The 10029-nt window shown below is 42.2% G+C and overlaps 1 long non-coding RNA gene across 1 annotated transcript; it reads left to right on the forward strand.

The window, feature by feature from the left end:
* Positions 1–5683: 5683 nt before the first annotated feature.
* Positions 5684–9563, forward strand: LOC126945116 (uncharacterized). Its single transcript, XR_007722297.1, has 3 exons — positions 5684–5857; positions 6263–6371; positions 8217–9563. It is a non-coding gene; the product is annotated as an uncharacterized LOC126945116 (long non-coding RNA).
* The last annotated feature ends 466 nt before the right edge of the window (positions 9564–10029 follow it).

Raw genomic sequence — 10029 nt, forward strand, 5'->3', positions numbered from 1 at the left:
TGACCCTTGAACAACATGGGTTTGAACTGCACAAGTCCACTTACACGAAGATTTTTTTTTGAAAAATTTACATAAAGGCAAGGTGCAGGTGGCTCATGCCTGTAATCCCAGCACTTTCAGAGGCCGACACAGGCAGATCACCTGAGGTTAGGAGTTCGAGACCAGCCTGGCCAACATGATGAAACTCTTTAACTACTAAAGATACAAAAATTAGCCGGGCATAATGGTGGGTGCCTGTAATCCCAGATACTTGGGAGGCTGAGGCAGGAGAATCGCTTGAACCCTGGAGGCAGAAGTTGCAGTGAACTGAGATCACACCACTGCACTTCAGCCTGGGTGACAGAGCAAGACTCCATCTCAACATTAAAAAAATATATATATTACATGAACTGTGCCTGCCTTTTAAGACACTTCCACTTAATGATTAGTAAATATATTTTCTTTTCTTAATGATTTTCTTTTCTTTAGCTTTCATTATAGTAAGAATGTACTATATGATACTTATAACATACAAAATATGTGTTAACTGTTAATGTTATTGGTAAGGTCCACAGTAGGCTATTTGTAGTTACATTTTTGGGGAGACCAAACTTACACACAGATTTTGGACTGTGATGGGAGTTGGCACTCCAACCCCCATGTTGTTCATGGGTCAATTGTACTATTTTTCATTGGTTAGATTGGCCAAAAAAAAAAAGTTTGACAGTATACTCTTTTGAAAAGGTTCTGGAGAAATAAGCAGACTCAATAGTACATGCTTCTCTTTCTCTGGATAGACCCTTAGAAACAAGTCATTGTTTCTACGGGGTGAAACTGGGTGGCTGGTATGTGAAAGAGACTTTGTAACTTAAAATTTTCTACCACATGTATATATTACCTACTAAAATAGAATATTATGCATAAACATAGATATAGATATAGATGTATTACCTACTAATGTATATGTATTACCTACTAAAATAGAATATTATGCATAAATATAGATATAGATGTAGATGAGATATGTATACAATATTGCTGACTTGATTCTTGAATTTATTTTTCCATTGGTGTTTGCCAATATAGGCTTTAGCCCAAGAACAAACATTTATGGAATCAATTATACTTTAATTAAAAAGGACTGTTTTCTCTCCTTTCTCTTCTACCCTCCAAATCCTTCAAAACCTCAAGCCTAGGAGAACTAACACATAGTAGGAACTCAGTAAATGTTGTCGAGTGAATGAATGCACCTGACTCGGCCTGAAGTGGGGGCCAGGAAAAACTGCTTTCTTCCCACCTTTTTCAAGGTTAGGACCTGAACACCCATGCTTCCTGGCTTCAAAAAGAGAGAAATTGGGTAGAATCAAATGACAGGCCACCTCGGCCAGAGGATGACAGGAGGAAATGGTTAGGTCTAGCTGTACAACTTTAGACATGTTACTTAAACTCTTTCGAATCTCGGTTTCCTGGTCAGTTAAGTGGAGATACTAATTACCTTCTAGGAGATCAGTAAATGTTAATTGAATTGAATAGAGTTCTTGTTAGCAAAGGGAAAAAAATCTTCATCATAATTGAGATAAATAAAAGTGGGAGGTAGGAAATGAGGTTAATGTGGTGGCCTTGCGGGGGGTAATGATTGGGGGTGGTAGGGAATGGAGCTTATTTCCTACTTGACTTAAAGATTTGGCCCAAGGAGCTTTTAATACTGTTATGCAAAGTTAAATCAGGGCATGAGTAATGTAAGTAAGGCTCTATGAGTGTTCATGACTTGGTGAGCTTTTAAATACATTGTTTTTGTATTGCAATATCTCTCCTTCCTTCCTTCCTTCCTTCCTTCCTTCCTTCCTTCCTTCCTTCCTTCCTTCCTTCCTTCCTTCCTTCCTTCCTTCCTTCCTTCCTTCCTTCCTTCCTTCCTTCCTTCCTTCCTTCCTTCCTTCCTTCCTTCCTTCCTTCCTTCCTTCCTTCTTTCTTTCTTTCTTTCTTTCTTTCTTTCTTTCTTTCTTTCTTTCTTTCTTTCTTTCTCTCTCTCTCTCTTTCTTTCTCTCTCTCTTTCTCTCTCTCTTTCTTTCTTTCTTTTCTTTCTTTCCTTCTTTCTTTTCTTTTCTTTTTTCTTTTCCCTTCTTTTCTTTTCTTTCTTTTTTTTGAGATATGGATGCCCTGTTGCCCAGGTTGGGGCGCAACGGTGGAATCATGGCTCATTGCAGCTTGCAGCTCCTGGGCTCAAGTGATCCTCTCACCTCAGCCTCCCAAGTAGCTGGGACTACAGATGTGCACCACCATGCCCGGCTAATTATTTTTACTATTGGTAGAGACAAGGTCTTGCCATGCTTCCCAGGCTGGTTTTGAACTCCTAGCCTCAAGTGATCCTCCTACCTTGGCCTCCCAAAGTGCTGGGATTACAGGCATGAGTCTCCACTCCAGGCCTGTATTTCTAATAGTATGAGTGTGTGGATGCTTATGTGCATGCATGCATACACATGTACCTTTAGTAAAACTCTTCTAAACTGGGACTCCAGTTCTATCCCAGTTTTCCCAGGAAAATCTGGAAAACCTTAGCTAAATTTTTTTTTGGGAGTGCTCGGCTTTCTTATCTGTGGTTGGAGATGATTCCCTTCTAATCTCACTCATAGGATTGTTTTTTGGTTTTGTTTTTTGTTTTTTAAAAATCAAATGAGGTGAATGAGAAACCGGTCTTCATTGATAATTATGAAGGTTTTATGCCTTTTGCTGAATTCAGGCTCTGGCTCTTATTAAAAACGCCAACTCCCTTGGTCCTTCTGCTTGGCCATTCATACTCACTCTGCTTAATCATTTGTACCTCAAGGTAAATTAACAGATTAGGCCAAGGAGAGTGTGGAAGAGAGTAATTCATAGTATGAGAAATACAACAATAATAATAGCGACATTTATTGAGTGCTAACTCTGCACTGGACTCAGTGGAGACCTCTCCAGAGATGAGGGATGTATAAGAGAAGAAAAGAGAAATTGCAGTTACTCTGGCACAAGCTTGCTAATGGAGTGCTGTGATCTTTTTGCTCATGAGGGTTGTGTGTGTGCGTGCGAGTGTGCACTCATGAGGACATATTCTTGTTAGCGTATTGGTTTTCATCATCTCTTCCCCCTTAGGGGTGAGGAGACATAGGAAATGGGGGAAGGCCTCCAAGCAGGCTCCACTAATCACATGTGGCACAATGCAGGGATTTCCAAACTGTGAGAGATTGGAATCACAGCCTTGGCTTTGCCAGTGACCCTGCTGTGTGACTTTGGCCAATTCTCACCTCCTCTCTTAGTTTCATTGTCTGCTGTGTTGAAATGAAAGGGTTTTCTGAGTCACCCTGGTAATAGACACCTACGGTTTTGCCCCCACCCAGGCCTCTATTCAGTTTCTCTGACTCTGAACTCTGGGTAGAATGGGCCAGAAGGAACCTATCCTTAGTTCTAGGCAGACAGGGAATCTTGACCACTGTGATTGGCTCTAGGATGGGCAAGGGACCCCTTCAGAGCCCTAGAGATAACCCATGGCTTTTGTTCTAGGGACAGAAGAGATGCTGTTTGCCTGGGGACCAATCCCAGAAATATGTGGAGCTGGAGCTTCTGGCAGCCTTTTTGCTACCGCGAGGTACGTATCTGTGTGAATATGGAACCAACACAGCCAAACATGGAGCAGAGAGATAGAAACTGAGTCCAGGGGCCATTGTTCGAGCACCTGGATCCAGGTGATTCTGAACAGACACCTCTGACTTTTCTCTCCTATAACCTAATAAACTTGATTGCTATTGTTATTCTTTGTTTAAACCTATTTGGCTTGGGATTCTGTCACTTGGAGCTGTGTGGTGACCTTATGCAGTGATTGTGGGGTTTACACAGTGGTTGTCATGGCCTTTTCAGTTCAGGAATCCCAAAGCGTTATGGCTCCTATGATTCTTCTAGGAGTGAGTGGGGCTGGCTGCAGGAAACTGGGTCACAAGGCCTCAACCACAGTTGCCTTGACTCTGCTAGTGTGGTGGGGGCTTGGCCTGGTCCCCACAAGGAGAGAAAGCGTTGAGTCCCATGTCTCACCACTCTTTGTGAGTATAATTATTTTGATGCCAAAGTATTAATGGACTTGGCTGTGACATGTTTTCCCAGACCCCCCTTGGAGATGTCGCATTCTAAATGGTGGTCTCATTGTATAGTATTTGAAATCTGAAAATTTAAATACTGAAATTTAAATGACTGGCCCCAGTGGTTTCAAGTAATGGCTTGCAGACTTGTAGTGATCTCTACTCAAAGCTTAGAAGCTTTCACATAAAATTCCACATCCCTGGTTTCCCTCAAGAGGGAGAAGGCCTGGCATTGCTACATAGCACCACTGGGATACACACTCGGGGTGATAAGTGCCTGACACTGAGCTGCCCCCAATCCCTTGCATGGAGCCTGCCTTCTGCATCCTGGCCCAGGTGTCCACTGCTGTGCATGTACCGCCCCCATATCAGTCAAGAATACGGAAGACTTAGACAATCCTCCTTCAACACCAGTGCAGGGGACTGTGGCAGCCCAGGGAGTTTCCAAAAGTGCACTCACCCCTGGTTACCTCTCTCCTGCACATTGCTTGTGATCCCTAGCTGTGAATACTAACAGGAGCTTTTATGCTTCTATGCTGTATACCAAACGCAGTGTGCACCAGCTTGTATCATTCTCATGACAGTCCTGGGTGAGGGTCATTCCATCCCTTTCCACATAAAAAGTCCAAGAGTCAAACACACCACGTATCTTTTTTTTTTCTTTTCTTTTTTTGAAATAGGCTCTTGCTTTGTCACGCAGACTAGACCGCAGTGGCATGATCACAGCTCACTGCAACCTTGACCTCCTGGGCTCAAGCGATTCTCCCAGCTCAGCCTCCCAGGTAGCTAGGACTACAGCTATATGCCACTATGCTTGCCTTCTATTTGTTTGTGGAGACAGTCTCACTATGTTGCCCAGGCTGGTCTCAAACTCCATGCAGTCCTCCCACCTTGGCATCTCAAAGTGCTGGGATTACAGTCACGAGCCACCACACGCGGTGCCCACACCATGCATCTTGAGCCACCACGCCTGGCACCCATAGCATGCATCTTACCCAAGGCCACATCCACAGGGAGAGCTGGGGCCAGAGAAGACCCCCTGCCCATGAGCTTCCTGTGACCATCGTATCTGCGGCAATCAGCAGAGGTGACTATACCATGGCACCTGACACCCAGTCCAATTTTGAGGAGAAGGAGGTGGAGAGGAGTAGGTAGACATAGTAAAATACATGTCATGGAAGCCAAATTTAGAGGACATGGAGAATGTCAAAGTGAGAAGCTGGCCATTTGGTCCAATGCTCTTGTTTTCTCCATGGGGGAAAGTGGGAAGGTGACAGTTTCAAGGACACACAGTGGCACTAGAAAGAGAGAAGGGTCATTACAGTGGTTGTAATAGTCATTACAGTAGACCAGATTCTGAGGCCTAACATGGGAACCCTGGGCTTCCCCATTTAGAACCGCTTTCCCCTGAAAACTTCATTCACTTGCCTACTCAGGGCAAGGGAAACTCCTGGCCGTGTGCCTGGGGGCCTTTGTTCTCTCTTCCTGCTCCTCCAGAATAACTTCCCCTTGGGTAATTTTTCCATTACACTGTTCCTCTTTGGACTTTCAGAAATAAAAACCCAGCCCCCCTGGTGTGCAGTCACACTTGCGCCCTGAGGAGTGTTAAAATTCAGCTTGAGAGGCACTTAGTGTCACAGAAGCCTAGATAAAGAAACAAGATTTCAGGCAGGAAGAAATAATAAAGAGGCAGGACTTCAAGTGTCCTGTGAAACGCAGCATTCGGCCTCCGGCACACACATCCGCGGGAGGCGGCTCAACTTCTTTATAAAGTGGTGAGTTTTGTGTGAGCACAGATGCATTTTGTTTTCCTATGAGGAATCAATGATTAAATTATCAGAAAGCAAAGCTAAAAACCAGGCTGCCTGAATATACCCCCACGTGTCCCCTGTGTCTCCCCAGCACCTCCTGCTCAGGAGATACAGGCTTTCTCTCCAAAGCTTTAGTTTAAATGTCCAACACATCTTATTAATGAAAGTAATAAGCTGTTGTTTATTATATGTCATGATGGGGAATATGACTATTTAATATAAACCTGACATTTAAATTCCACTTAGTTCTGAGACGTGGACGATATCAAGGCATAACTCTTTACCCTGGAGTAAACACTCCCTGGGTCTGCATTTTAAAGCATTGAAGTTTTCAAAGTAATCAGGTTCTTTTTTTTTTTTTTTTTCCAGAGGAACCAAATTGTGAAGACATCTGTTCTGTTATTAATTTCACATACATCTTAAGCTCCTCAAGGCCAGAAATGAGGCTTCATTCACGTCGAATTAATGAAACATGATTGTAAGTCCCTTGCTTGGAAATGCTGTCACACAGTTCTGAGCTGCTTATAAGCACTGAGTAATCTCTGAAACTGCCAGGGGACGGCCACTTGAAATCTGCCCTCCCCTCCCCCCGCCGCCCAAAAACAATATCTGAATATATCACAACACTAACTGTATCCTGAAAGATTAATAGCAGATAAAAATTTCTGGGAAATGAATCAGACTTTCTCAGTAAAGGATACAGAGATCTCAGGCAAAAGCAGATTGCAGAGTGGAAGAGCTCTTTGGGATACAGTTTGATAACTGTGGCCCTGGCTGCCCCTGAATACACCCAAAAGGATGATGGCGGGCCGGGAAGAGGGTGGGAAGTCTTGGAATTTCTTGCAGAGATCTCTTTTGAGAGTGTGTATGAAAATGTACTGGAGGTGACACAGATGTGGTACTGGAACCTTGATCTGTGAAAGCATGATGTATGTGTCAGGTGTGTGGGAGAATGTGTGTGCATGTGGAATGTGTGTGTGAATGCATGCAGGAATGTGTATGAGTCTACTAACATGTGGGTGAGTATGTGTATATCAGTGTATGAGTTCGTGCACGTATGAGTGTGAAAATGTGTGTGTTGTGAGTTTGTGTTGGTGACTGTGTATGAGGGTATGTGTGTATGAATATGTGTGAGTTTGCGTGTGTGAAAATGTGTGTACTGCGAGTTTTTATTGGTAAGTGTGTATGAGGGTATGTGTGTATGAATATGGGTGAGTTTGCATGTGTGGAAATGTGTGTTGTGAGTTTTTATTGCTGACTGTGTATGAGGATATGTGTGTATGAATATGAGTGAGTTTGCATGTGTGAAAATGTGTATATTGCAAGTTTTTATTGGTGAGTGTGTATGAGGGTATGTGTGTATGAATAAGGGTGAGTTTGCATGTGTGAAAATGTGTGTTGTGAGTTTGTGTTGATGAGTGTATATGAAGTTATGTGTCTATGAACATGGACGAATTAGCATGTGTGAAAATATGTGTGTTTCGAGTTTTCGTTGGTGAGTGAGCATGAGGGTATGTGTGTATGAATATGGGTGAGTTTGTGTGTGAAAATAATTTTGTGTGTCTGTGGATGCATATGAAGGTGTGTGTGTGTGTATGTATGTGTGTGTGTGGTGAGTGGATGCATTGACATACACAGACCTCTCAGGACAGACATGAATCTGTCAGATGGGGATGGATCTTAAATAGCAGTTCAGCACAATACCATGCCCATCTGAGCCAGTCTTGAAAGGAGCTTGCTCTTGAGGTTTTGGGTTTGGGGGGCCTGATTTTTTTTTTTTGTCAAATAACTGAAAACGCCAGCAGAACGATTGTCTGGAGGGAGGCGTGGGATGGGGAGACTGAGATTTCTTAATCAAACTTTCAAGTGTTATTTTTGGTCTTCTGTTGAGCTGGGATCCAAAAAAGAATCTGCATATGATATTTACATCTCAAATCTTCAGAGCCTCATTAGCTTTGATAGTTATTTATTTATTTATTTATTTGCAAAAAGGAATTTAAATCAAACAGAGAGGCACAAAAGCAAAACCTTTGAATGTAGTGCAAAATTAATTAAAACAGGCAGCCTAAGGGTAGAGTGAAATACAATGGAATTCAGAAAAAAAAAAAAAAAAAAAAAGACAATGAAACTAATTAGACTCTGATGGGAAGATCCTTCCTCATTTGGTGATCATCCATTGATAATTAATAAGTCACAAATATTGATGTTTGAAGAAAAGTGCCAGAAGTTTAACCCCTGTTTTTCCAGAAGTTTTTAAAAATTTTTTTAAGATTCTGATCTTCTAAACTAACTCAGTCAAATTATTGGATGTTGTGTTTTACAGTCATGTGTTGCTGACGGATGGGGATGCGTTCTGAGAAATGCATCATGAGGCTGTTTCATCATTGTGCCAACCTCACATAGTGTACTTACACACACCTTGATGGTATGAGCTATATGGAATAGCCTTTTGCTCCTAGACCACAAACCTGTATAGCAGGTACCACGCTGAATACTGTAGGCAATTGTAACACCGTGGTAAGCATTTGCATATGTAAATATAGAAAAGGTACAGTAAAATTATGGTACAAAATGTAGAAAATGGTACACTTGTATAGGGCACTTACCGTGAATGGAGCTTGCAGGACTGGAATTTGTTCTGGGTGAGTCAGTGAGTGAGTGGTGAGTGAATGTGAAGGCCTAGGACATTACTGTATACTACTAGAGACTTAATAAACACTGTACACTTAGGCCATGCTCAATTTATGAAAAATAAAGTAATTGCACCACAATGTTACAATGGCTACTGTGTCACTAGGTGACATGAATTTTTCAGCTCCATTATAATCTTATGGGATCACCGTCATCTATACAGCCTGTTGTTGACCGAAACGTCGTTACACAGCGCATGACAGTATTGTGTTCTGGGGGAAACAGACTAGCTTATACCAGCAGTTGATTAGCTCTCAACACCTGTCCTCAAAATAATGTACAGGTGGATCAAATTCAACTGTCAGCGGATAAAGATATATCTTAATACAGGGGATGTTGGACTCCAGCAGTTAGCATTAACCCAGTGGTGGAACCAATTTGTATATATGAATAGATACAATCCCAGCTACATTTTTGCCCCTGTGTATTTTGAGGCTTTGTTGTATGATCCATGCTTTGTAGATCTGTGAAAAACACTTCCAGGCATCCAGTTGAAAAACCCTTGACCAACAGTATAAAAACGACTTTTAGCTTTACCTAAGCACAAGGCAGCATCAAAGGGGTCTGGCTTCCTTGCTGGAAGTTCTTCTGAAAGAAATGATCAGTTAGTATTTATGCTTTTTGTCCTTCTGTATTATGCAACAGCACAAATGCACAACTGCCCCAGTGGGACAATCTAACGCATAGCCTGCCTGTCACACAGTTTTAAAGTTGGACACATGTGTCTTTGGCACGTCCCAGGTCTCCTTTCAACTTCTTTCAGAATCTCTTTTTTACCACCCTCCAGTCCAGCGCTTGAGGTTCTCAGGATGACCCTGGGTCATTTCTAGCTTAAAGAGAGTGGGCTTTGAGAAATACCTTGAAAATTGTGAGTTCAATTTTTAAAGATGGCTACAATGCTAATGGTGAAATTTCAGGCTTTGTGGCAGTTGGATGAAAGGAATGTTTTTGAGCAAAAGATCTTTCCAACAATCCCTCAAACCTACAATGCATAAAAGTGGACTTGTTTAGGTAAGTCGGTAAATTATGCCTGATCTCAGTTTTCCTCCATGTAAAGAGGAAGAAACTGAACTAGAAGTAGAATGATCTTTAAGATTTATTAAAGAGAGAGAGAGAGAGAGAGAGAATGGTTTGTCATGTGCAAAAAAAGGCAAGGTTCTTCCTTACAAGTAGCACAGGGATTCATTCATTCATTCATTCATTCATTCATTCATTCATTCATTCTGTGTGTGTGTGTGAGAGTCGTCTCTGGGCCAAACTCCGTATCACAGTTCTTTCACATCATTTCACCTCCCCCCTACAACAACCTGTGAGGTAGGTATTCCTAACAGGAGTGGTTGTCAATTTATTTAACTATCAATAAGCCACAGATACCTGCCAGTCAGAACATTGAGTTAAACACTAGAACAGGGTCCTGGAGACCCCTGGCTGTGCCAGGTATTTGT

The sequence above is a fragment of the Macaca thibetana genome, chromosome 20, assembly GCF_024542745.1.
Source record: "Macaca thibetana thibetana isolate TM-01 chromosome 20, ASM2454274v1, whole genome shotgun sequence".
Taxonomy (NCBI): domain Eukaryota; kingdom Metazoa; phylum Chordata; class Mammalia; order Primates; family Cercopithecidae; genus Macaca; species Macaca thibetana.